The sequence below is a fragment of the Mauremys reevesii genome, linkage group 8 (genome assembly GCF_016161935.1).
Source record: "Mauremys reevesii isolate NIE-2019 linkage group 8, ASM1616193v1, whole genome shotgun sequence".
Taxonomy (NCBI): Eukaryota; Metazoa; Chordata; order Testudines; family Geoemydidae; genus Mauremys; species Mauremys reevesii.
The window spans coordinates 29,479,021-29,506,961 of NC_052630.1; the positions used below are offsets into that span (position 1 = coordinate 29,479,021).

General features: G+C 42.6%; 1 long non-coding RNA gene across 1 annotated transcript; it reads right to left on the bottom strand.

The window, feature by feature from the left end:
* LOC120370822 lies at nt 1-27,099 on the bottom strand. Its single transcript, XR_005583966.1, has 3 exons — nt 27,031-27,099; nt 20,556-20,582; nt 1-1,059 (listed from the first exon to the last, which is right to left on the bottom strand). It is a non-coding gene; the product is annotated as an uncharacterized LOC120370822 (long non-coding RNA).
* Nucleotides 27,100-27,941: the final 842 nt, after the last annotated feature.

Sequence of the window (27,941 nt, forward strand, 5' to 3'; positions counted from 1 at the left end):
TTTCTACCATTTCTGAGGGAATGGACACCCATGCGTCCTTGATCCACTGGGTGACCAGATTGATTTCAGGCTTCATAAGATTCCCGCCTTTTGTCAACTTCACCATGCCTGAGCACATCCATTCAGACCACATTTTGCGTAGCCTGTCTTTAAAAGGTTTGTTCAGGCAGACATCAAGCAGTTGTAGAATTGAAGTTAAGCCTCCAGGTATTACAGCCAAAGCAGTTTTCATATTTTTGGCCACATTTTTCACCTCATCTGTCTTGTGTGCCCTGAACACGTCCCAAACGAGCATAGCAGATTTCTTGAAAAAAGTGTTCCTGGTCTCTTATTCCACACTTTTTCCAGCCATTCAATAGTCCCACTTTCATCCATCCATCCCTTTTCCTGTGCACGTACAATGACACCAGCAGGAAATTTCATGTTTTTAGGCAAGGTTTTTCTTTTAAAAACAACAACAGGAGGGAGCTTTGATCCATTTGCCAAACATGATAAAACCACCATAAAATGGATTTTTTCATGGCCAGTGGTTTTAATTAAAACTGTTTTTTCACCAAAACCGGTTACTGTTCTGTTGCTCAGGAGATTGAATGTCATTGGTGTGTCGTCCATATTTCCTATTTGTGACAGTTTGAATGCATATTCCTTTCGCTATTTTATAATAAACCTTTGGAAAGATTTGATTTTTTCTTCCAGCTTTCCAGGCAGCTTTTGTGCTATCTTTGTTCGCTGATGAAGACAGAGACCATGGCGATTCATGAAGCGAGTACACCAACCCGCTGATGTGACAAACATCGATGGCTTTACTGACTTGTATTTGTCGTCTTTGGACATTTGCAGAGCATGCAGACTAATTCCAGTTCTAGTGACAATGTACCCATTTTGTCGACATTCAACAGCCCGATTATTGAGATCGTTCTCTAGCTTAGGACATGAAGAGCACCTCGCTGGACATTTTTTCTTGCTTCTTGGCATGTCTTTTAGTGTTGTTTTATTTTTTCGCCATTCTCTTCTCATTGATACAGAATTCACGAGCAGTGGCACAGTTATTGTTTGCATCTGCATATTCAACAACTTTAAGTTTTAACATTGCATGATAAGCAGACCTTTTTCTTTTGATTTCACCATGGTTCATTTTAAATACTAGTATGAAAATAGATTATTATTATTGTAGTTATAGATTTTGTAGAACTTTATATAAGAATGTCACCTGCTTTATCACTGTCAAATTATTATTGTTCTTTGTTTATTTCAAAGCAGCCCTGTAGACTGGCATGTCTGTAGGGATAACAGGCTATTTCAATTTTATTAGCGAGTCCATCGATTCTGCACGTTATATTTTCATATTGGCTTCAGACTTATGAGGTCCATTTCAAGCCAATCTAGTCCACTAAACAAAGCCTTTGCAACTTTAAAGGGCTGCTGTATTGACATCAATAATTGTTTCGGCAAACTTTGGCTCCCGGCCTGTCAGGGTAAGTGGCTGGTGGGATGTTTTGTTTACCTGGAGCGTCAGCAGGCACGGAGCCCCTCAGCTCCCTGTGGCTGCGGTTCGCTGTTCCCAGCCAATGGGAGCTGCGGTAAGTGGCGCGCCACTTCCCACAGCTCCCATTGACTGGGAAAGGCAAACTGTAGCCACAGGGAACTGAGGGGCTCCATGCCTGTAGACGCTCCAGGTAAACAAAATGACAATGTATTAGATATTCAATTCAATTATTCCACAGAGTTTAAAATCATCAAATTTTGGTGTAGACCGGTTTATAAGCCGACCCCCGCTCTTTGATGCATCACTTTTTTACCAAAAATATTCGGCTTATGAACGAGTATATACGGTATGTGAGGACTGGACTAGGGATATTAGGGAAAGATATCCAGGCCTGTGGGAAGCATTGTGGCTAGGGACCTTACACTTTTAACTTCTACACCTCAGGCAAGTCCGTAGTGGTCATCCTTTACTGAGGTAACGTTTATTTAGTTTTTATATATGCAGTATTCCCTCTGCTTTTTATAAGGAACATACAGGGAGTTGCTTCCAAACAATGAGACAGTTATTAAACACAATTAACATGTTAAATGATGTTGTGTACATGTCTGATCAATTATGTCTCTATAGTTCTGTAGCCTCACAAAAATGCATGTCTTAGCACACCATTGTGTGGGTTTGGGATAGCCTAGCCTCCAAACTAAGCTAGGGTGGAACTGCAACTAAATCAATAGGTCCTTTATTCCTCACAATCATGTGTTCCGTACAGACCACATCTTACACAACAATTTTGTTTTAAGTTCTAGAGGGTTTACAGGGTTTCATTGTTACCATTTCTCTACATCTCTTCACTTTTAAAGCCATGGGCTGCTTTTGTACTTCAAATTTATCTTTCTGTAGTTAATAAATCTGTTTTATATTTTACCTAAAACAGTGTGTTCTGGTTGAAGTGCTTGGGAAATCTCAGCTCAGTTTACAAAGGCTTGTGTATGTTCGCTCCGCATTGAGGGAGTGGTGAACTTAATGAATTTACACTGGTCGGACTTCTGAGCAGTGAAAGACGGTACAATTCTGGGGTGTAAGGCTGGGGAGCTGAGGGAAATTGGCTGAAGCCTCTGGTTCATGAGTGGCTGGGAGATCATTCATGTAACTCAGTTGGGTATGTCCCTGCCTGCGGATGTCTGTGTAAGTGCAGTACCTGTCAGAGGTTTGTGGCTTGACACAGCATCACAGTGTGAGAGGGATACCAAGGTTGGTGGGACTGAGGGCTCAGAGGTCCACCGTCCAGGTTGCATCCCAGGGACCCCATCACAGAACCACGGTCAACTTAGCCCCTACCCTTTTTGATGTGGTTTTTCCCTGCCTCCCTCCCCCACCCACTCCTTTGACTGCCTACAAGGATGCTAGCTGATTTGTGGACAAGTTAATGAAAAGATTGACTTAGACAGTCAGTTCATTTGATGTACTAATCAGACATCTTAAGACCATCTTCTTATTAAAACTTTCTGTCAATACTGACATAAATCAGATTTGGAACAATGACCTACAGGTAAGAAGTTCTTTATCTTCTTTACAATCCAAATTACTGCCTAGCCCAAAAGTTCTTAACTTTTAGAGCCATCTGCTATCCAATTTTTATATGTAGAAAACTAATGATATTCATCCCTCAAAGAAAAATGTTTTAAATCCCTGTGGGTGAATTTCCACTAATCACTATAGCATTAACAAGCTGAGTCTATGATATCAGATGGCAATAACCATCCAAATCTTTGTACCCCATCCGGGAGGTGGTGAAAAGCAGATAACACTGTTAAATTTACATATCTAACTTATATTTATGACCCCACTGCATCCACACCGGCACGAACCCATTTTAGACCAAAGCTGTTTAAGAGTGATCAAGTCATTCAAATATACTCTACTCCAACCTATTCTTACAATGATGACTTTTTAAAATTGGGCTAGAAGTCTTAGTACATTACCAACTATTACATGGAACTGTTGTCAGAGTATTGACAGTGTCTGAACATTGCCAATATATTTATTGCAAACTTCTAGGTCGCTATCTTAATGAGAATGGGAATAGGTGGAGTTTATGAACTGCCATAATCTGTAGACCTTGCCTACAAACAGAAGTTCTATCACTTGCATCCCCACATGCATCTGACGAAGTGGGTATTCACCCACGAAAGCTCATGCTCCAATACTTCTGTTAGTCTATAAGATGCCACAGGACTCTTTGCTGCTCTATCACTTTAATTATTCTGGCATACTTAGACTGGTACAACCCTTTTAGTTGGGAAAGAAAATAAACCACAGCAGTGTAAGGTACTTGTATACTAGTGTAACAGTTCACACTGGAAGGGTTGTACCGGTATAATTATTTTGGTTTGTAAAAAAAAAAAAAAAAAAAAATTGCATTCCAATCTGAAATAGTTATACTAGTACAAAATTTGGGTGTAGACCAGGCCTTGGGGAGGCACCTCCCACTGCTAGATTGACTCCGCAGTTTCTACCTATATAAAACAAATGCAATTTCATTTATCTGCATGCTACTATGGAAACATACTAAGGCCTTGTCTATACTACAAAGTTTTGTCAGCAAAAGTTGCCTTTTGTCAACAAAACAGTGGATGGTGTACAGTGTCTGCTGTTTTGCTGACAAAATAAAACCACCGATGAGAGACATAAAACTTTTCGTGGCAAAGTTAAAGCAACAAAGCATCAGTGTAGACGCTGCTGTTTGTTATGTCGTCATAACTGGCTTCTCCCAGTAACCCACAATGCCTGCCGTGACTGCTCTGTTTTGATTTCTGCTGCCCTCATGGACAGAGCATCAAATAGGCTGGGGAAGGCTGTGCCTCCCCAAACAGCTCGGCATGGCCCCGCCATTGCTCCTCTCCAAAGCCTCTTCCTGCTTGCCCTTCCCCCTTGGCCCCAGCCCAGGCAGGCTACTCCTCTTCAGGGAAGGGGGCTGGAGCTGGGGCTAGGGTGGCTGGGACTTGGGGAGGCTGGGGACACTGGGGTTGGGGGGCCACCTGCCCCCCGTGCTTGGGGGTTGGAGGGTCATGCGCCGCCCACCCCCCTGTGCTCGGAGGCCATGGCGGGGGGGGGTCACATGCTGCCTGCCCTGCTCTCGGGGGCAGTGTGGGGGAGACCATGCACTGCCCACCCTACCTGCGCTCAGGGGGCTGGCAGCCATGGGAAGGGGGGGGGCTCCAGCAGGGGAAGGGTCCTTGGGTGGTGGGGCAGGACTGTGGTTGCCCTGCATGCGCCCCTAACCCTCTCATAGCCTGGGGAAGTATCTGACAGCTGAGGGTGCTGCTCTGTTCTGGGAACAAAGAGCAAATCATTACCATGGAATGCTCCTGTTCTGCCCTGCACTAGGCACACAGCAGCCGGTAGACTGCTGCTGCAGGGAGCGGTGGAGGAAAGGAGAGATTGCTGTGCTGCTTTGACATTCCTCAGCACAAAAAAGCTGCTCAGGATGCTGCTCCTGGCAGCTGAGGAGGCTGTGGAAGAACTCGGAGGGAATCACAGAGCTGCAGGCAGAGTGGGCTGCTTCTGGGGGTGGGGTGGGGTGAGGAGACTGCTGTGCAGAGCAGAGCGGGGTTAACAGGGGGAGTGTACCCCTCTCCCTGCCTCAGGATAGGTCGGTCAGCCTGCTGTCTCTGCCCCCCCCCCACCGCTCTTCTCTCCTTCCCCCTCCCCCAGTTCAGTTGAAAAGCCGCTGACAATAACTAAGATGGCCACGGAATGATGGGATTGATAAACCAGCATCATGCTGTACCTGCCCCATGAGGTATTGCAAACCCTTCCCAAAGCACACTGCAGCCAGTTGTGCCCAGTGGTCCACAGTGGTCTATGGTCTATATAGTAAATTTTTATCTCAGTTAAATACAAGATAGCTTATTCTTTCAACATTGTATAAACCATTATCATGCAAGTGAAGACATGCAGGGAGGCCCGCCCGAGTAGTAATTGCCTAAAAGTGCACCATTTATTGACTAACAGTTTAAATCCTGGCTAGCATGGGCGTAACTAAATTTATGCAGAAACACCCTGTCTTTTTAAATTATGACTCTGCAAAAACATTTCCAGTGATGTTGACGACATTTTAAAGGATAATGTTTGTATTGGCTGAACATCACTATGAGGTAAAGGCGCTTGAACACATAGTTATAGCAATGTATTTTCTTACAAAATTGATTAGATATGTGCAACTCATTTATTATTCACACAGGTCCCTGAACACAGGCTCCCATGTCTTCAGGTTTATTAACTTTTCAGTATATGGCAGAACGTACCAACCATAACAATTGAAAACTCAGTCTACCTTTATTTTATAAAATTTTATTTGGCAGAATATGTGATGGAAAAGTCAATGCAACAGAGGTACTATATTGTGATTGTTGGGTGTGTAATAGGCTATTTAGACACCTATCACGTTAAAACACATTCCTTTTATGAGCCACTAGTGATTAAATTTGTCATGCCTGACTTAAAAGAAAAATGCACCCAGTCAAATATAGGAGAAACAAGTATTTACGCCCTTGCTTCCCTGATTTATCAGTTGCCTTGCCATCAGTAGCTTTAATTGGAAGTTTTGTTCCCAACACAGAAACAGGAAGTTTGAGGTTGCTAGCTAGTGTCACGTGATATCAACCCTGCAACTTGTCCATTAATACATGGTGTTAATGAGGAATACAGCACTTTGAGGTGTCAGAACCAGGGGCGGCTCTAGTAATTTCGCCACCCCAAGCAAGGCGGCACGCCGCGGGAGGCGCTCTGGTGGTCGCCGGTCCCGCGGCTCCGGTGAACCTCCTGCAGACGTGCTTGCGGAGGGTCCGCTGGTCCCGTGGCTACGGTGGAGCATCCGCAGGCACGCCTGTGGGAGGTCCACCCGAGCCGCGGGACCAGCGGACCCTCCGCAGGCATGCCTGCGGGAGGTCCACCACAGCCGCCTGCCGCCCTCCCGGCGACCGGCAGAGCGCCCCCCGTGGCATGCCGCCCCAAGCGCGCACTTGGCGCGCTGGGGTCTAGAGCCGGCCCTGGTCAGAACGGCTACTCAGGTATCACTATGTTTTCAGACCCTTTATTATAAAGTGATCCTGTATGACCTAGGAGTACTGCAGAAAATCTTTAAGACTCTGATCCCATAGTGGAAAGGTAATACTTGTGCCACAGAGCCCTCATAGGCTTATCCTCCAATCCCCAGAAGAGGAAAAACCTGTAAGATTTCCTAATCACACAGAACTGCAGCTGAGTTCTGCTAGTGTGTTGTGCTTTATGTCATTTTAAAAAAATAGATTGTGTGTGGGTTTATATACATGGCATTGTATAAGAACAATACGATTGAGACAGGACTGAATTTCTTAATGAAATAAAATTATGTAGCATACCCTCTCCTGTTCTGTAACCTTCAACATGGGTGTTCCTCAATCTTATTTAAACCAGTTCACTAAAGTTTATCTAGAAACGTTTGAGCACAAAAGCATTAGGGTTAGTGTTAGGTGGCGTTCTGCAGTTATCAGTTACAATTCTTTTCTTTGGTCAAGTTGTCGCTCTCTTCCCCTTGAATTACATGTGGCCCCTTAATTCTGAAGGAGATCAAATAATAGAGACTTCACCTCAACAAAAATAAATGTTGTTTAGTTCCCTTTCTATCTTGTACCTCTGTTCTGGATCCTTTAGCATGGGAGGACACTGATAAATACAGCAGCAATGAATTAGGCCACTTAAATTATGCTCAGAGTGGAACCATCACTTAATCCTTCAGATTCATCACTGTGCCAGAGCAAAGATCTGAGACGGCCACATGCTTCTTCACTAAGGCACAGACATACATAAAAACTAGGCACACCTTCATCCCTGTTTTATGTGCAGTCCACTGGCATTAATTGCAAACTCGTGCAGTTGAGAGATGCGTAGAGGACAGTTGGCATATCTTCCAGCTCAGAACAAGGAGTTCCAGCTCTACAGCAAGGGGAATTTAGATTTTAATCAAGGTACAGGTGCAAGGAAATTGACCACATGGTGTTACCTATCTGAAGCTATACACCAGCCTGACTAGGAATAACCTCTGCACTAAGTGCCACAAAAGTTGGGAAACCCTGGTGTCATGAATCAGGGCCTTCAGCAGAGCAAGTTGCAATCTAATGAGCAACCTTATGACCTCAGCTGGCCTATAGGAGGCTGCCTGATTGGCTACACAACATGATTGGTGGGAAGAGTCAGCATTCCAGCTCTTAAGCCCAGCAGCAGCAGTTTGGTGCCTGGTCGAAGCATTTTCCCATGGTTGCAGTAGCACCTGCTTGTTCCCAGCCTTGCTCCAGTCCCCCTACTGTCTTATTCTAGCTCTGCAGCTGTGCCTGCCTCAGCACCTCTCCAGGTAACCCGGTTCTGGCTCTGATTCCTGACTTTTGATTGTGGTTCTAACCCTCAGTTCTGATTCACAGCTCCTTCTCCAGCCACTAGGCATAACTGCCATGTCCCAATCTCTGACACCTGTGAATTTTGCTAGCTTCTAAGAAGTTATGTTTTGTTCTCCATGGGGCGGGAGAGCTTGTTTCTATCTACAGTGAGTCATTCCTTAATATAGTCAATCTTGCAAAGTGGAGCAATTTCTCAGCTCTAGTGATTCTGTATCTGAGTCCACAGTTTCCCCCTCTGTTGCTTCAACACTTCAAGTTTGGCAACTTAGATCCCATGTGTACAGGTTCACAAAACCATTACTAACATTACGCAACCCTACAAAGAGAGGGACTTGCAGCTACAACAAGCTTAGCACAACTTCTACCAATATTTAAGGCAAAGGCTCCCTTTTGGCTCATCGAGTAGAATGGCTGCCTTTCAGCATCCTCCCTTAAAATGAGACTTTGCATTTGTACACTTCCAAGCCCTTGACAATACTGATCTGCCATCCTAAGTTGCTTTTTGAAAAAGTTGACAATGCCAAATAGCTAGTCAATGTGAAAGCTGGGAATAGAATCCTGGTCTTGATCTCTAGTCCAATGCTCTGGACTTCCCTGTGACTGAGAGTCCCAATTCACATCTCTGCTATAGCTGTACGCAGAACCTGTGCATATGGACTCCAGCCATCAGAAATGGGGCCTGTTAATTGGCTGTTACATTCCAGGGTGTGGCCAATAGTTGGCTGCCAAAATCAGCCTTCTCGTTACTGCCCTCTGTGGCCTTCCAGACTTGTCACTTTTTTCTACCATTTCAAATCTGAAGGGTTCTCATAGTCATTAAAATCCACTGGGCATAATCCAAGCACCATTTGTATCTCTAAGATGACTTAACTACATATGTGAAATCTGAATCAATTATTACTGACAGCACAGAGACATAACAGAGGGAAAAGAGTGGGAAGCATTCCAGAAACATTGCTGTAGAGCAGACAGAAAATATACATTGACAGGAAGAACACAGTCCACAAAAATCTCTCATTGATACAGAGGGACAGTTATGTTCAAACCATGTTGACCCTTTTTGTGGAGGCAGGCATTAAGTCCCCAAACTCTAAGCTTTCACCCACAGAAAACTAGTTCAAATTAATGTTAGTTAGCGTCCAAACAAGTAGATTTAAGTATGACATTTATATCCTCACTCTTTTCAAGGTAGTGTTAACAGCAAAAGCTAAGGCTTGGAGAGACTGCTCTTATCTGTGCGTGTTTTCAATTGTTTAGCATTTAAATTACTATAGAAATTATGTAACAAAACCACAAAAAAAATTAGTTATTTGAAACTGCATATGATAAACCCAAACTTTCATGTTGCAAAAGTGTATGCATGTGCTTTGCTCGAAGCCCACATGCAAGTCTTTGCAGGACTAGAGCCCAAGAGAATATCAATTGTTTCCTAATAAGAGAATACTGGAGCAACAATTTTAAGTTGCATTGATGTCAACATGGGGATAGATGAAATCCGCCATTATTATTTCATTTTCTGCCTTTGGAGCCTCTTTAATCTCCCAGAGCATTTCACAATCACCATCACTATCCTAGTAAAGTAGTCAATAGTATATTACTGCCACTATACTCTTATTGTTCAAGCATAGAATTTCTATCCACAGAGATTCTATGGGAGTGTTTGATTCATTTAAGATTTGTACTTTGACTCTATTTTATATTGCGCATATAGTATCACTCCCCATCAGCACAACCTAATCTCATTCTTATATTTTGTACCCTGGTATTATGTCCCATTGATTTATTCCACCAAGTTTCCATGATGCTAGCTTTTTCATTTTACATGCCAGCAGTCTGGTTCTGTTTTGGTTTAGGTGGAGCTCATCCTGCCTGTATAGGCTTCTCCTTTCCCCAAAAGTTCTTCAGTTTCTAATAAACAGGGGCGGCTCCAGGCACCAGCATGCCAAGCGCGTGCCTGGGGCGGCAAGCCACGGGGGGCGCTCTGCCGGTCGCCGCGAGGGCGGCAGGCAGGTTGCCTTCAGCGGCTTGACTGCAGAGAGTCCACTGGTCCCGCGGTTTCGGCAGACCTCCTGCAGGCATGCCGCCGAATCCACGGGACCGAGGACCTCCTGCAGGCAAGCTGCCGAAGACAGACTGCCTGCCGTGCTTGGGGCGGCAAAATACCTAGAGCCGCCCCTGCTAATAAACCTAACTCCCTCCTCCCCACACCATCATCTCACATCACTATCTTGTAGTGTTCACAGTTTCCAGCACACCACGTACAGCAGGCCACATTGTCATGAAGATCGGCCCATAGCATCTATGAATTTTTTGTCTTAGTGTATTTGGAATCTGCTTCAGTTGTCTAGCTGTGAAGATTACAATTAATGTCCAAGAGTATAGCTAAGGATATTGTCTACGCTGCAATTAAAAACCTGTGACTGGCCCATGCCAAATGACTTGGGCTGGAGGGGCTTGGGCTAAGGGGCTGCTCAGTTGCAGTGTAGACATTCTGTCTCGGGCTTCAGCCTGAACTCTGAGACCTTCCTCTTGAGCCCGGATGTCTACATTGCAATAAAACAGCCCCTTAGCCCGAGCCAGCTGGCACAGGCCAGCCGCGTGTTTTTAATTGCAGTGTAGACCTTCCCTGAAGGAGCTCTTGCCAGCTACAGTTTAGCAAAGCTATGCACTTGTCCCATACATTTTTGATAGCACAGTTAACCAAAAAAAGTTTTAACCCCCATTTGGCAATTATTTCTTTTAATGCTGTTTTATCACTTTTACTACTAGGACTGCAATCTTGTGCTTAGATGCACTATCAACAGTGTTTCAATACGGATGCTTGGTTAATTCCCCTTAATATCAGCATAATCATTTCAGACTAAGGCCTGATCTACACTAAGGGGGGGGGGTCGAACTAAGGTACGCAAGTTCAGCTACGCGAATAGCGTAGCTGTACTCGAACTACCTTAGTTTGAAGTACTCACCCGTCCAGACGCCATGGGATCGAAGTCCGCGGCTCCCCCGTCGACTCTGCCACCGCCGTTCGCGGTGGTGGAGTTCCGGAGTCGACGGGAGCGCGTTCGGAGTTCGAACTATCTAGATTAGACGCGATAGTTCGAACTCCGAGAAGTCGAACGCTACGCGTCGACCCGGCAGGTAAGTATAGACGTACCCTCAGATATGGTCACTATGTAGACTGACGTGTGTAGCAGAACTGAATTATCAGTAGGTTGTCCTCTAGGAAGTTGCTTACATATATTTTTACTTGTACTTAGTGACTACATATCCACATATGCAGAAGAGTGAGCGGAAAACAATTAGTTCTGTGAAGCTTCCTGTTTCTACCCTCCTTTCTTGGGGTTCTTAGCCTGGCATGCTAGGTGACAGAGGTATGCTGTTCTATTACCCTTAAAAGTTATTCACTGTGAAGTGAAAATAGCTAGTATTCAGGCACTTGAATACAGATGTAGTAAGTTGCCTCTGGGCTGAACAATATTCCAGATACAACCAGCAAATACACCTGTATGGATTGATTTGTCCTGCAAACAATGTCACTGAACACAAAGATGAAGAACATGTGCAAGTTCCAGCAACAGACACACAACTGGTACAGCTGTATTCAATTTGGCTTTGATTTGTAGGACCAAGTACAAAGAAATATGTGGAGCTGCCATTACTAACCCTTTATCTGTTTAATGAGTATACTGAATGAATGTCCAAGTTATAAATTGGATGCAGACTGTCTAAAATGCACAAGGCATGGAATGTGCTTAAAAACCACACACACACACAGAGAGAGAGAGAGACAGGAAAAGACTTACATGTGCATTTTCCCGGAACCTCTTGATGTTCTGCGACTTCTCTTTCTCCATAGATTTGCAGTGCTCCTAAATTTATGCCTACTTGACCAAACCAAGAACACACACAGACCCTTTGATTCCTGAAGCTTCAGAAACCACTTCGCACTAAGTTCTACCAAATGGAGTTTTAAGGATTAAGCTAAGCAGCATTTGGCCCTTACCATTAACCCACAGTCATTTAGAGAGTTAAGTGAGGCATTTATCAAAATAAATGGATTCAGTGAGAGTATTGGTCAGGTTCTTCACTCAGCCAGAAGCTTAGCAGCACTCCAATGTGTCAGGCTGCAAATTGTGTGGCAGCTCCAGGCAACTCTAAAAAGGCAACTGATTTCAGTTTGGAAGTTATGCTAATAGTGTTCCTTTCATTATGAAGGGAGCTATTTTATGCTTCACCTGTTTTAAACATATTATTCTTTTTCTATTCATTACTAGGAATGGGCATACTGGTGAACAGAGTCAGAACCAATGTGCGCTATTGCCATGAATAAGGTTTTTGTGTTTCACTACCTGGCTCTACTCAGCCAATGCCAGAATTTATCAATCTACTAATTTTTGCAAGATATATACAGTTTCTTGAAAAATTAACCTAATTGTCTTAAGCAGAGGAGGCACAAAATTGTGAAGTGGAACTTAAAAGTGATTAAAAATGAAATGTAATAAGTTGAGAGTTTATTTGTAAGAAATAAAGCTCAGTGGGAAATCATCAGCTTTTCCCTCATCTGAGGCCACTCATCACTATAGAAGACATGTAATGTTAAAATGGTATAAAAAGTTACAATTGTAAGCAAATAGCTTTCCCTTTCTGAAGCAGATTCCCATACTTGAGGGAAAGCCAGCTGGCACTTGGAGTCGCTTGCTAGTTACTTTATATGCCACAATATTTACTTCCTTAACTGCGTGTTGAGCTAATCCACATCACTGACAGTTTAAATTTAAGATGAAAACTAATTTTTCATGAAAAACAGAACTGAGTAATCTTGTTTTAAACATCAAGACTCAATTTAGCAGCACTAGCAATTCATTTTTCACTAAAAGGAAAGTCCAAAATTGATTTCCCATTTATTAAATTTCAGTGCATTTTGAAATGCTAGCTAAATGGGAACAGACAAAGCTCCCACTGACCAGTTGTTTGAAAACTTCCAAAAGAATTGCTCATACAAAAGTTGTAGGAAAATAGTGGCTAGTCAAGATTCCTTGAACCGTATGGTTGCCTTCCCTTTTATGACTATACAGTGAACATCCAAACTCAATCCATTGTCAGACCTCAATAATTTAGGCCGTACTGCTACTTGTTAGTCACCTAGTACAACTGTTGACTTCAAGAGTAAAAAAGCTGTACACTGTTCTCTGTATTATAACTTGGATGTTTGTGTCAGGGATTTTGTAAAAGTATATATTATGAAGCACATTTTGTTTTGTGTTGAAAGTTGAAAGTTTTAGTTATTTTTAGAATTTACATTAGCTGCCAGTAACTTTTTGTACATAGGCATTGATGCTACCTGCATGGTTTACTACCACCAGGGAAAACTAGAGCTCTTTGAAAACGTATACTTAGCTAAATTTGTTTTTATCCACTGACCTAGTTAAATGTAGTGACAGTTTGTAAGTTCAATTGTGGTTTATGAAGTCTAGCCATGCAGCTTCCCTCTTTAACAGAAATATTTACCACTGTCTTTCCGGAATGCATATTTGTAATAAATTCTATTTTAAAAAAGGCAATTGTTAGCTTTGCGGCTAAAGGAACAGAAATTGACATGTTTAAATCAGAAAATTTCCACTGGCAGAGTTTAATCCAATATCTCTCCCAAGTGTTTCTCAAATAGTTGTGAAATAATCTGCTCAAGAAATTACTGATATCTTCACTTAAATCTAGAAAACCAGTCCTTTGCTGGAACCCCACCTCTTAGAATGAAGTGGGGTCTCTTGTTTCCTGTATAATTTTTTATCCCTTGCTGGGAAAATAGAAGCAATTACTTTCCTGAAACTATCTATTTAGTTTTGCCATCTTTATACAGAGAGTTTTGCCACATAGCCCACATTTAACCAAAAGCAGTATCATCAATTTACTGAAAGGGAAATATTTTGAAGAGACAAAGGGACAGATTCAGACAATATACAGGGTTTCCATTAAGATATGAAACTCCCTTTAAAGGGAAGCATATCTAATGAATTCATTATTCAATTCTTAAAAATGTAAGATTGTATCCCAAACCAGCCATCCAGCCCTTATACCCAAAAACAACACTGATCATTTTTGTTGTTGTTTAACTCCTTACTGTACTGAATGGACTATTAACAGCCCAAGATAATGTTGTCTTAAAGAAATTTAAGACATGATCACAACACCATTTTAATGGGTAGCATCTTAATCTGCTAGTAAAATCAACTAAAATCAATTGGCTTTCTGGGCAGTAAATTGATCAATGTATTCCAGAAGGACTAACTGACTAAGTGGTTTGAGGCCTGAACGACTGAAAATGCTCATTAACGCTTCATATTCCAGGAATGAACAGTTTCCTGAATCAGTTTTCAGTCTAGTTTCAGACTGGTTCAAGCTAATACAGTACCTATTTAAGCAGCCTTCAAGAACAATCACTTTACCCAATCTATTACTGTGAAATGGGCAACATTCAAAGGCAATAATAGTGGTTTTCTACTATGATATATGAGGGGCAACAAGAGGGCCATTGACCAAGGCTATACATTTGAGTTCCAAAAGGACCTGAATAGAGACATTTCAGTTTAAGTTCTTCAGTAGCTTGACACTTATGGTGCTCAAAATGTCGTGTTTGCCTTATGCTGCATTTACACATTGTTAAAAAAAGGAGCTGCAAAACCAGTTCTAATTTGATCTTGTAACTGTTCCTGGACGAATTAAAAAACTCAAGATGTTAACAAATCCTGACTGTTCCCAACTGCTATATAGTCAAGGTAAATTGCAGTATGTAAGAACATAACCCAATTTGAAAACATTGCAAGCTGTGGCAAAGTTACGATACACATTTATAAAGATACAATGAGAAAGAAACTGTCTCAAGTCAGGACTGAGGTTTCCCAGGCACACCACCCTAGAATTGCCTGACCATATTTCTCTCTCCCCTATTACGTTTTACCTCTTTTCTTCAAGAGAAAGTGATAAGAAAGTGGGCAAGCAAGAATAGCAGCATTCCCAGGTACATAACTGTCCATTTCTGAAAAGTTTAGTATAAATAGTTTTTCTTATGGAAAAGCACACCTAACTCCATTGAAATCCATTTGACTAAGAACTTTTTGGATGGACCGTAAAAGCAGTTATTGAATTGGTTGAAAAAAATATCAGTTTCCCCTCTATACAGCAATGTTGAACAAGTCTAGCCAACTCTGATGTTTAAGTCCACAGTGCCCTGAGAAGTAGTCAAGCCCTCAGCCTGGAGTCCTTTGTGTTTGGCATATAGCAAACAATTCCACGACCCTGCTCTATTGTTCTGAGGCCCTGGCTGCTATTCCCTTGTTCCATACTGCAGCTTTAAGGAACTCTTCCACCATCTCCACCCCCAAAATGGACACAAGGTATTGCAGGAACCCTGGCAACTTGTTTGCTGATGTTGACCATTTACTTATGCCTGGTATTATAGGTATTAAATAAAGACCCATCAGGGAGGTTTATGACTTCAACTTGCACCTGGATTTTTTTTTAAACACTATTTCATTTTATTTATGTATTACATTTCATTCAGCTCTGCCAATTCATTTTGCCATAGTTACCACTGTAAAGTGTACCCAACACAGAAAAAAAATCAGTTTTGACTTCATTAACTCAGTAGCCAATTTAGGCTATTTACAAGTGCCTTACGCAACTGTGAACTATGTTAATGATCACTTCATTGGCCATGAAAATGCAACCACTTCTATGTAGTATACAGCAACTGTTAAAGTCATCAGGTATTCAATCTATTAATTTTAAAAGTCTGGGCAAAGAGCAGACAATAATTTAGATGTCAACTTTCAATGGAACATGGCAAATGGACAAATGCAATTTTGGGCTGCAGATCAGGAGCACAGCGGGAAGGTACAATCCCTCACTACCCAGTCCTAGTGAGAAAGCTGGGAATGCTGTATTCAGTTCTGAGAACCTCAGTACCATGAAGACGACATTAACAAGTTGGATGGAAATTATAAAATAGCAACTAATGTGATTTAGGAGAACAGTTGGATTATGAGCAAAGATTTAAAAGTACTAAATATGTGAAGAATGGTGACTAAAGAGAATACATTAATCAGCAACAATTTGATTTCTATGAACTGATGCCAGTGGCCTCAGGGCACCTGAACAGAAATAACTGATATGTTAAAAATTGGTTTTCAGTTTAATTAGCATGAATTTTACATTGCTAAATTGTAACCCAGTTGCACAAATGGCTGTTAAAGAAGTCAAGTTACAGAACAGACAGACACATATTTGTAAGTTCCCTTTTACTTTGTAAAATTTTACTTTGTCTTAGCATTAGGTTGGAACAGCTTAGCTTATAAATTAACTCAACCATAAGTCTGCCCCTCACTATGGGTACATGGGGATAAAAAACCCATGGCTAGCCCAGGTCAGCTGACTAAGGCTCATGGGGCTGGGGCTTGGGCTAAGGGACTGAAAAATTGCTGTGTACATGTTTGGGCTTGGGCTGGAGCCCGAGCTTTGGGACCCTGTGAGGTTAGAGGGTCCCAGAGCTCTGGCTTCAGCCTGAACTTCTACACAGCAATTTTTAGCCCCACAGCCCAAGCCCCATGAGCGTGAGTCAGCTGACCCAGGTCAGCCACAACCATACTGCAGGGCTTTTATCCCCATGTAGATGTACTGTGGCATTTTATAATGACTATTCATCTTTTGTGGATTGCAACTGAGAGATCTGTCCCTTACTGGTCTTTTGTCCCATGCAGTATGGGGGAATGTTAGCCCAAGACTATTATGGGAGAGTCTTTGGTGTTAGTAAAAGCTCTTACTCCTACTGCTTTCTATATATGCTCTAGAGCCAGATTACTCCCTTTTCCTTGTGCCTGGTGACTAGGACTGAGAATCAGTTGAGCTGTGTATGGGGCATGCAACAACAGCCGCTCTGCTGCATATGCCTTACCTCTCTGTGTCCTCTGATCCCACAAGGGTGCCTGCATAGGCGTTTAATGCAGATATAGCTAAATGGATCATGACCCATGGAACACCTGATGTACATACCTGACGCCCCTGGAGCCCAGTGGATTTTAATGGGAATTCAATGCCCGTCAGCACCTTCTACATCCCCTTGCCCAGGTTCTATGCTTCTGAAAACCTTGCTCTCAGGGAAAAGGGGCATATGTGGGGTGACCAGATCTCCCACTTTTAAAGGGACAGTCCCATATTTAAGCCCTCCTGCAGATGTCCTGACTTTTTCTTTAAAATGGGCAAATTGTCCCATATTTTCTTTCTCCCTCTCATCAGTACTGGCGGGTCCTGCTGCTGGCCAGACCCCTGCTCGCCAGCCACCCACCTGCCAGTGGTGAATAGGAAGTCCAGAGGCTGACAATGAGGGTGAGAGCACAATGGTGGCAGGGCGAAGATGCAGCGCATGGGACTGGCCACTCCCCCTGCTGGTTCGTCAGTTCAGCACCTGCTGCATGCCAGCTATCAGCCAGAAGTGCCCTGCCCAGCTGGCACTGGCTGTGAGCTGCAGTGGCTGGTTACATGTTACCTCTGCTGCCCACCCATCAGCCCTTTACATGCTCCCCCTCTTGCTGTCTTCTCCCTGGTTTGCCCCTTCGTTCTCCCCTCAGCCCCGCTGGTTCTCCATATACCCCCGCCCCCCAGCAGGAAGCATCCTGCTCCCAGTGCTGTGTGAAAACCAGCCCCTGGTTGGAGCACTGAGTTCACCAACAGCCTGGCCAGCAGGCTCCTTCCTTCCCCCACTGCCTCTGGCTGGGCTGGCGCCCTGGGAAAGCCAAAGACCCTCTGGCCCAGGGTGCTGGCCAGGAAGAGCCAAGCCGTGCATGTGCCAAAGCCATGAACAGCACTGGCATGGGGAAGCCTCTCCGCCCCTCAATTAAGCTCTGGAGTGGTGGGGGGGAAGCAATTTCCGGCCTGTTTATGCCTTGAACCTGCAGGCTCCACAGCAGCTCCCTGGGTAGGGACTTAGCACCCTCTTCATCCCACCCTTGCCCTGGGTCCTGCCCCCAGGGAGTGCAGGGCTGCTCTGTCTCCTAGGCACCCTCCCTGAGCCATCTCTCTGGAGGGGTTCACTAAAGCCCCTGCAGTCAGGTTCCCTGGGCCCTGGTGCGCAATGTATCCTTAGGCCTTAACCCCTTCCTGCCCACGCTGTAGCTGGGGGACAGGAGGTGGCTGGGTTATGTCGGTGGCCAGCAGCAGCCTGGAGGTGTTAGCATCCTTTTGACACTGTATGGGCAGGAAGGGACAAGCTGCTTCCAGCCACATGGGAGCGGTGGGGGTGGGGGAGGGGAAGAGATGAGCTCTGCAAAGACACAAGCCAGGTCATCCCTTCCCCCACTGCAGCTGGAAGCAGCTCCTGTCTCTTCCCTCCTGCACAGTGCTGAAAGGCTGCTGCTGGTCACATTCTGGTGTGAACCCTGGTGCCAGAAATTTAGGGTTCACATGGGGATGGGTAACACACACACCCCTACCCCCCACCACACACACACTCTCCCATTCACACCTCTCACATGGGGATGGGGGATGGGGGAGGGGAGATACTGACCAATCCAACCCTCCCTGCCCGGTGCTGTCCACCCTCCATACTTGGCTGGGCCCCTGGGATGGACCCGCCTCTCCTGGCAGGGGCGGCTCTAGCGATTTCACCACCCCAAGCATGGCGGCACGCTGTGGGGGGTGCTCTGGCAGTCGCTGGTCCCGCGGCATGTGACCCTGTGTGCATCCCCCCGCCGCCACAGTGTTGCCTCAGGAAGATGTGGTGCCAGGTACCAGGAGACAGGGCCGACTCCAGACCCCAGCGCGCCAAGCGTGTGCTTGGGGCGGCATGCCGCGGGGGGCGCTCTGCCTGTCGCCAGGAGGACGGCAGGCGGCTCCGGTGGACCTCCCGCAGGCATGCTTGCGGATGCTCCACCGGAGCCGCGGGACCAGCGGACCCTCCACAGGCATGTCTGCAGGAGGTCCACCAGAGCCGCGGGACCAGCGACTGCCAGAGCACCCCCCACAGCGTGCCGCCATGCTTGGGGTGGTGAAATCGCTAGAGCCGCCCCTGCCAGGAGAGGCGGGTCCATCCCCAGCCAAGTATGGAGGGTGGACAGCACCGGGCAGGAGGGTTGGATTGGTCAGTATCTCCTCCCATCCCCATCCCCATGAGAGTGTGAATGAGGAATGTGTGTGTGTGTGGGTAGGGGTGTGTGTGTTACCCATCCCCATGTGAACCCTAAAGCCTTAAAGATAAGAAGGTAAATAAAAAGAATCCAACTAGGCAGTAGTTCTTTTTAACAGGGGCTCAGTCAACTTGATGTTAACTGAATGTTTGTATGACTGATTGCCATTGAACTCACTTGAATACGAGTTATTTTACCAGGTGTCCCATACTCAGCATAGGGAAATATGGCCACCCTAGGCATATGTTAGTTGCAGCCCCATTTCTTTGCAGAGCCTGAAGCTTTTATCTAAGCCTGGTTCTCTTAGTCAGTTGGCACCAGTACAAATCTTGTACGCTCCAGCACCCCAAATCCTCTTTTGCCTGAGTTTGCCCAACATGGAGTAACTTGCATGGTAAATATTGTGCATTCACTTATCTAAAATATATTAGTTCTAATGAATTCAAATGTCATTTCTTTAAGAGCTATATTGCAATTAAAATCCAATTGTATTAATATATCTAGTTTAGAGAAGTGAAATTAATTTCTGGCAGGGCTATGCACCACTTTTCACAATGAAGAAGTGACATTGTGCTTATATTACTGACTTCACAGAGCTCCCTTTAGAGACACTGCATTCAGTTTATTTTCTCTGTCTAGAAAACTAGCTCATTAAGCATTTTGATGGAAACATCATTAATTGCCCTCAGGACTGTGCTGGTTATTACTAATTAGTCTTATATGCTACCTTCTGCTTCAGTTAAGAAAAGTCAGTCCAGGAGACAAAGTTGTTTAGCTTAAATAGAGATTTTAAAATGTTAATTCATTAAGTAAGGTTTCTATCATATTGGATTTGTATATGATAGATGGACACCACACTTTCTAAAAGTCTTCCATAGCAGATGTGATGGACATGCAATTGCTGTGTAATATAAGAATACAGATATGTAATAGTTTTATCAGTACTGTACCTGGCATGGTCAGTGAGATTTGCAAACATACCATATGCCATTTACCCTCATGAAGAATGTACAGCTGAATGGGTCACAGAAACGGAAAATAGGAAGCCCTGAGGATTGCAAGGCCATGGGAACCAAAATATAGAAGCAGCCAAGGGAAAAACAGCAGGAAGACAAAGTTGCTACCCTCAGTGTGATAGATTAGGGGTTGGACACCTTCCTGTTCTCACGTGTGTATTAACTTCTGGGAAAGTATCAGAGAAAATGATCTTGCATCATCAATTATGAAACACCTCTGTTCATGAAATGTAAGTTAGTGACAGGAATTTTGTTTTCTGTCAAGAAACTAATGCTGTACTACTAAAGTGCTAGGAATGTTGGGGCACTTTTAAATACTGAACCCAATTTTCATACAACTGTCTGAAAATGAAATGATAGTGGGACCACATTGCCACTGATCTTATTATATAGTAACATTTTCTAACACTACAGAAATCTTTCATACGTCTTAAAAATATATACATACCTGCAGTCATGGGATAACAGGGCAGGTCTTCTCATGAATCAGTAGTTGGTTAAAAGATAGGAAACAAATGGTAGGAATAATGGTCAGTTTCACACGGAGAGTGGTAAACAGCAGAGTCCCCCAAATATCTGTACTAGTACATGTACTGTTCAATTTATTTATAAATGATCTGGAAAAGGGAGTGAACACTGAGGTGGAACAATATGCAGATGATACCAAGTTACTCAAGATAGCTTGACTGTGAAGAGTTACAAGGGAAATCTCTTAAAACTGAGTGACTGAGCAACAAAATGGCAAATGAAATTCAACACTGATATGCACCAAGTAATGCACATTGGAAAAAATAAGCCCAGCTCGATATATATACTGATGAGTTTAACTTTAGCTATTACCATGCACAGACGAGATCTTGGAGTCACCATGGATAGTTATGCAAAAACTTCCACACAGTGCACAGCAGCAGTCAAAAGGCAGTATGTTAGGAATGATTAGGAAAGGGAGAGAAAATAAGACAGAAAATATCTAATGCCACTGTATAAATTCCTGCTTCACCTACACCTTGAATATGGTGTCCAGGTCTGGTCATTCCATCTCAAAAAGGATATAGTGGAAGTGGAAAAGTTCAAAAAAGAGCAACAGAATGTGCTATGTGATTTCTGCCGTGGCCCAAGTTTGCTCCTTTAACTCAAGAAGTCCCACTCCTACAGACAGGGGCGGCTCCAGGCCCCAGCACGCCAAGCGTGTGCTTGTGGCGGCATGCCGCGGGGGGCGCTGTGCCAGTCGTCGGGAGGGAGGCAGGCGGCTCCAGTGGACCTCCCGCAGGCGTCCCTGCGGAGGGTCCGCTGGTCCCGCGGCTTCGGTGGAGCATCCGCAGGCACGTCTGCGGGAGGTCCACCGGAGCCGCGGGACCGGCGACCGGCAGAGCGCCCCCCACGGCGTGCCGCCATGCTTGGGGCGGCGAAATGGTTAGAGCCGCCCTGCCTACAGATTGGGCATGAAGGAGGCTTTTACAGATGCAGAGTGAACATACACTTGAGCCAGTGCCTGCTCGAAAACTTGTTATACAGGATCCTGCTCCTCTTAAACACAAACGATAAGAAAGTTGAGTTTTCATTCAAAATTCCATTTGCACTATTTTTTGTAATCTGCATTACTAGAGCTACTGCTCAATTTTAGATGTTTTTAACTCATTAAATTGGGGCATTTAGTTTCTACATTTCTCAGCTATGATATTCATATCTTTGGTGTAATACTCCATGTACACACTTGCACTCTACATCAAGGATAGATTTGTGAACTGACCATTGGAAGTGAATGAGGCTCTTTTGTAGTGAATACTTGTACACAATTCTGACACAGAGTAACAGTCAGCATTACAATATGAGGAAAGCCTCTATTATACAATTTTGTTTCAGAAAATTTCTTCATAATGATAGGATGTAAATGATAAAGGGCAGTGCACATTATCAAAGCCTAACTAAATTGGGTCAGTTTCCACATGGCCAGTCCCGCTCTTGATTGGCTTTGAGCTTTCATGTTCAGCATGAGGGATGAGTGGTCTGTCATTAGGATAATCAATTCTCATGAATATCTATGCCATTAGTATCTTTCCAGGAAGTTTGGGAACTTGATTTTCAGACTAGTTCCTATCATTAGGCTATAGTACATAAAAGGTTGTTACAAGGAGGAGGGAGAAAAATTGTTCTTAACCTCTGAGGATAGGACAAGAAGCTATAGGCTTAAATTGCAGCAATGAAGGTTTAAGTTGGACATTAGGAAAAACTTTCTGACTGTCAGGATGGTTATAAATTGCCTAGGGAGGTTGTGGAATCTCCATCATTGGATATTTTTAAGAGCAGGTTAGACAAACACCCGTCAGGGATGGTCTAGATAACTTAGTCCTGCCATGAGTGCAGGGGATTGGACTAGATAACCTCTCGAGGTCCCTTCCAGTCCTATGATTCTATGTTCCTGTATTGTAATACTCCATGTAACCCTGTATTTGTGTTATACTAAAACCTAAAGGCCCTAACTAAGAGTGGGGCTAATTATCTAGGCATTGTATGGGATCTCACCACCATATATTAAAAACCTATAGCATAATGCAAAACTTTGCCTTTAGACGAGTTAATAACTCATGTAGCAATAGGGATATTTTCCCCTGTGTAGTAGAGGCAGAGTGTATGTTAGTACACACATCTGAATATTCCACTTAAAAGTGGAAGTTCAACTTAATGCTCAGTTTGACTCTTCCTGCAGGTGCACTAGATTGTGAAAAGATGTAAAAATTTCTCACTTAAAACAGCTTATACCCCATAAAGAGAAAAAGTGAGGCTTTAATATTAAAATATTTGACACAAAACTATGTCCAGCATGGTATTTCATCTTAGACACGTGGCTGAAAGGTACGCCGAAAATATTCTAGAGTTTTTAAAACTTAAAATTAATTTGCAATCCACATAATTTAGTTTGCCCAGGTGACTAGATGTTTTTGGCTGCAGTATTTTTGACTCCACAAAGTTAATCAGCTCTTTTTTAGCAAGTTACATTTAACTCAAGTGTTCCTTTTTCAGTTTGACAGTATCATACTATTATCACCTCAAGCATAAGTTAAGCTACATGACTGAGTCTTTTACAAGGGCTGCAAGAGTTAAGCCTTGCCTACAGAAGCACTACAGCCAACAAATTCCCTGACTTCATTCACACCTACTCATATGTTTACTACAAAGTATAGTTAGATAGTAAAGATTTCTATTAACTCAAGATGCAGTGGTAGCACTTCACACAATCAGAACTTATTTTTGGTTAGTTTCCTGTGGTGTTACCTATAGTTAGGGAACAAGTAATGAGATGTAATTCATTTGTGAACTGCTTTACATAGCTATGTACAACCACTGTATTGACCATTATGCTATACCCAGGGAACTAAGCTATTCCATCTTCAAATATGAATGTACTGAATGCTAATACTGTATAACAATTTCATTTACAAGGGACAGATAAAGTGTATACAAGAGTATGTAATATAACTTCTACCCTTGCACTCAGTCTTCTGAGGAATTAATATCAGTGGTAAATCACTACCATTCTTAAAAGTCCTCATTCTACCAGCAACATTTTATCTTGAAACGTCTTAAATCTTAGCTATACTAATTACTACAGTTTGTGGAAAGTTACTACCATTTCTAAATACTTTGAAAAAACACAATTGTTTTTTGTATATGTCATCTGAAGCTGTTGAAAGATGTTCAAAACTATATTTTAGAGACTAATTTAATCCAAATTTAAAAAATTTAATGGTTTAAGTCTAAAAGCAGGGTCAAGAGGAAATAATGAATTGACCCTTTAGACATGAGTTAGTCAGGAAAAGTAAAATAGCCAAAAGCACTAGGAAAATATCCATTTAAAATTCATTCCACTCAGTTTGTGCTGTATAGCATAATCTGTTATGATCTCACAAGCTGATAAAGACACTGCACTATAATACACCTCTACCCTGATATAACGCTGTCCTTGGGAGCCAAAAAATCTTACCACGTTATATGTGAAACCGCATTATATCGAACTTGCTTTGATCCGCCAGAGTGTGCAGCCCCGCCCACCCGGAGCACTGTTTTACCACGTTATATCCAAATTCATTTTATATTGGGTAACGTCATATCAGGGTAGAGGTGTATAATACCAGGCTTGGCAATCTTAAAACCATAGCTGTTTGTTCCTGTCTTCAGCACAGCTTATCTTGATTCATCATTGAAGTGAAATCTTCTAGGAGGTATGCATGACAGTTTCATGGATAGCTCAGTGGTTTGAGCATTGGCCTATTAAACCCAGGATTGTGAGCTCAATCCTTGAGGGGGCCACTAGGGATCTGGGGCAAAAATCAGTACTTGGTCCTGCTAGTGAAGGCAGGGGGCTGGACTCGATGACCTTTCAAGGTCCCTTCCAGTTCTAGGAGATAGTTATATCTCCAATGTGCAAACTAGACATGATCAACATATATGCAATCTCTTTTATACTCAGCTTCAAACCTACTAACAAGCTGAAAATTTGAAGACTAAAGATTGTAGCATTTTTATCTGCCATTGAAGAAAGGCAGAAGTACAGAAAAAAGTCAAATGCTGAACTAAGGTAATCCCTTATGAAACTACAATAATCCCTGCAAAACTATACAATAATGGCCCAAATCACAACACTCCTGGTGCACAGGGCAGATTATGAAAAGTAGATCTTTGGATGCAGTATGTTCAACTATGCTGAGAAGACTTATGTTGCAGAGTCAAGAATCCAAAAAGAGTGCCTCAATTATGGATACCTTTGCAGTCTTAATTCTGCCCCTTTATGTATCTGTTTGTGCTCAATAGGATAGGCTCTAGGGATGAAACTGGACTGATCAGAAATTAAAGACCTGACCTTACTTACATCTGACTAATGTATCTTTACCATGAGCACTCTAGTTGACAGCATCTGCCCTCAGATTTTAATACTAATTATTTTCCCTCAGATACTTGATAAAATTACAAGGATGGACAATGAAGTTCATTTCTGTGATCAAAGAATAGCATCGATACACATAACCAAGGAGAGGAACCCTTTCATTATAGCTATCATAAGACTTCTATAGCTAAAGCTTAGAAATAATGGAACGTTTTATTTCAAAACCATTGATTGAAAAAAAATGGCTGAAGTCTAGTTAGCCCTGTTTTGGCAAAGGATAACTTTTGTAAAGATGGTGATTTGTCAGTTTCTCCTTCAATAAAACTAATAATCTGTAATTGCATCACTCCTATAAACACCTAATCATTCCATTACATCAGTAAGTGTGCTTTCCAGGACATCACTCAACTACTTTCAGGAAGTTTAAGGACCCATTTGTTTTCATTATTTCCCAATTGCTATTTTGCCTATGTTAAGAATAATTTAAATAAGTTTTCTGAGGGATGGTTATTCACAGAGAAAAATCAGATGTCATTCATGTAGCTAATTTACCAGTTAGATTGATGTACAATATGGTTCTTGCACAGCCTGCCAGTATCTGTGCTCCAGTATTCAACAGCTGGAAAATGTTGCTATAACAGACTTGGCTTTACAATTTTCTTGAATGCTGTCTACCAACTTTTTACATAATAAGTGCTTTAGTCTGTCTAGCACAGAGAGCAGTAATACAAAGTTAAGGTTCACAGTAACGACACTTAGTATTTGTTTATAAATTTCAGTTTAGGAAAAAGTACCTTTTAAATCATTAAGCATTTTGCTTTAAGCACTTCCTTTCCCTCCCCAAATACCTTTAGTGTTATATTTTGAGCCCAAATTTTGACTGCCAATTTAGTGAGTGAAGGTTGAAAGTTTACCATTTAAATCAGTTGTCACTTCTGAATTAACACCAACTGAAAAAACCTCAGCATATGATTAATTTTAAGTATACAGTAAAGTTTATACAAAAGACTGAAATGTCAATTACTTGTAAAAAAAAGTCTAATTTGAGGAACTGCAGATTTGCTACCGAAATTCCTCTTCCAGTTTGGGAGATTGGACCACCTCATGGATGACAAAGGGCAAATGTAGCAGCCAGATGAAGGGGAGAGAGGTGAGGCCTACAGCAGCAAATGCAGAACTGCCAATTTACAACTGGAGCAGCTGGTCTGTCCCAAATTGCAAGTCCAGCCACAAGAACAGCATGTTGGAAAAGCCTCTTCCACCTGCTTAAGAGGGTGAACCCAAAGTTTTAGCTGTGACCAGGCTTTCTCAGTGGAAGGTAGTTCTTAGGGATGAGCCAAGTTCTCCCTCACCTTAGGGAAAACTATCTGGAGTTAAATGCATTTCTAGAGCTGGAACACAGTGTGTCCTTCTGTTTAAGAGGCAGTTGTGCTTATATGCTGTAATTGTTGGGTGCCATCTTCTATTTTATGTTAAATGTTTGCCACCATCTATATGCACTCATCCAGACTTTTGTTTTAAACTGCTGTATTAAGTTGCCTTGGCTTTCCTGACATCGTAAATGTACTCTAGCCACTCTGACAGTTGCAAAATGCCTTGGCTAACAAAGGTTACCTCAGTATTTCAAGCAGCTCTTAAATATATTGCTCTTCTATGGAATATATTCAATATTTAAACAATAGGCTTAGTTGACAAGGATAAGGATAAGGATGGCCACTTTCCTCCCCTTAGGATACTAGTAATGCGACATGCCATTATTATTAGTGCTTTACTGGCTGGTACTAGTTTAAGTGAAAGTTTTGGCATTTATTTCTTTAAAAATATAATGTGAGTATTGTAATTTAATTTACAAAGTAACATCTGGGGTCTTATGTGCTTAAGGCCAGACAAAGAACTTCTTACTCAGGCAAAGTTTCTATTTAAATCAATGGAAGCTTTGAGCAGCAACTTGAGAGTTTTGTCCATAATACTATAGTTAACCTGAGGCAATGTCATTCTATAATTACTGAGTCAATTTGAACTATGGTCTGTGAGCACTTACTGGTGATTTGTTCAGGGCCGACTCCACATCATTGCTTCGACACATCCAGGTTCATCACTCTAAATAAAGTTGGCTGCCTGGAGAGAGAGAGACAGTGTTCAAGTGTGAAGATCCACAAGTGGAGGCAGCTAAGCCAGCTCCACTAGTGTAGTCTGATTTTTGAACAGGAGCTATGCCAGAGTACCAACAGCTGCTTTTCCATGTAAGCAATTGCTGTAGTTACCACATGAATATTTTAAGTTGACCCAAGTAGTTTTCATGCTTGTGTTTAAGTGGGGAAGTGATTCACAAGACAGTCTAGTATAATGTGGTCTACACTTATGGTAAAGTTGGAGAAACATGTACAACCATCAGGTACCGCTATTTTGAGATTGACTCACCACCCCAACAAGTGGGCACATAAAGTCCCATGTTGTTTAAAAGACAACTGTGAAAATCCTTGTAGAATTATTTGACATGTGAATATTTTTAGACAAGAACCTTCACGTTTCATGCATTAAGATTAATGTAACTTTACTAGATGACCTAAAGTGGTATTGAAAATGTTCTACCAAGTAACAGTTGAAACGTAGGTGTATTTAAACATAGTATTAAAGGTGAAGGAAGCCAACCATATGTCTTATACAGTGGTGTTGTAGCCATGTCGATTCCAGGATATTAAGAAATAAGGTGGGTGAGATAATAAGAGATATTACCAAACTTATATCTTGTCTTCCAAGATAGTTTAAATCAATCTACACAACTTTTTCCACCTTCCCCAAAGTATGCACATTTCCTTTTCAAAGGGCTGACACATGCTATTAACATTTTAAGCTTGCCTTTGGATTTCTAGAACTACTCCATATAGTTGGGAAAAGTTTTGCCTGCCTCCTTCAGTGTTGTGTACACTGAAGAAACTCCCTTTGAATACC